This window comes from Brassica oleracea, chromosome C6 (assembly GCF_000695525.1).
Source record: "Brassica oleracea var. oleracea cultivar TO1000 chromosome C6, BOL, whole genome shotgun sequence".
NCBI classification, from domain to species: Eukaryota; Viridiplantae; Streptophyta; class Magnoliopsida; order Brassicales; family Brassicaceae; genus Brassica; species Brassica oleracea.
The window spans coordinates 84,095-84,590 of NC_027753.1; positions in this window are offsets into that span (position 1 = coordinate 84,095).

A 496-nucleotide genomic window follows, 5' to 3' on the forward strand; every position below is an offset into this window, starting at 1 on the left:
GACCTTAGCATAGTAAAAGGCCAGTAGAGAGAGCATGTATAGACTCTAGGACTTTCTTATAGCCTTGGCCGGTCTCTATGATCTGAAGGAACTCTTTGTTTCCTTCGCCCTTAGTCTCAATATGAAAGCCATTCGAATGAATGGCTTTAAAGCTCAATAGGCTTCTCTTAGAGCTGGGTGAATACAATGCATCAGATATCTCTAGATGCGTACCCTTAGGAAACATGATATTAGCCTGGTCGTAGCCCTCTATGAGACTTTAGAGACAACTTTTATATCAAAAACTTTCGTTCATTAATAAAATAAGTTCAAAGCAATCAAACATAGAAAACACAAAGCAAAGAACACAAAAACATAGATGTCGAATTCAACTTCATTCTTTTAAACAATCAGACGTTTCATTCTCCATGAGATCGTCTTTTTCATGGTTGAAATCATCTTCACCATCTTGATAAGTCATATGAGCTTCAGGATTCTTCCCTTTCAAACTCTCTTG